Source organism: Buceros rhinoceros, unplaced genomic scaffold, assembly GCF_000710305.1.
Source record: "Buceros rhinoceros silvestris isolate BGI_N320 unplaced genomic scaffold, ASM71030v1 scaffold10964, whole genome shotgun sequence".
Lineage (NCBI taxonomy): Eukaryota > Metazoa > Chordata > Aves > Bucerotiformes > Bucerotidae > Buceros > Buceros rhinoceros.
In genome coordinates, this window is record NW_010408862.1 from 10,715 (window position 1) to 11,206 (window position 492).

Consider the following 492-nt stretch of genomic DNA (forward strand, 5'->3'; position numbering starts at 1 on the left):
GCCAAAACGGGTCCTCGGGCTACGCCAAGCGGCCCCACGACGACGACGTGCGTCACCATCGCTGCAAAGGAGGAACCTCGCAAGCGCGGCCGCGTCCTCAGGCTCTCCCTCACCTCTGCGGCCCCTCGATTCCGGGAAGCGCGGGGGCAGCTCTCGGCGCGACTCCCCGGCAGCTGAGACGCTTCGGCCGCTGTGGATTAACTGAACGGTTGAAAATCAAGGAGGAACTTCTAGAGCATCTGCTGAGCGTTTGGGTGGGCCCATCATTCCTGCAATCAAGCCACTATGTCTCACACGAGACTCACATGAAGCACGATGAAGAATCAGTGAAGAAAAAGCAGAAAGCAACAAAAGCCATTTAAAAACCACTCGTTTTCAAGCAGTTGCCGTGGCTGGAGCCCATCCCTGCAGGCAGTGCTTGGGCAGTCACCGCTGCGAGGGAAGAGATGTGGCAAGAGCGTCACACAGGGCCTGTGCTGGCTGGCGGGGTGA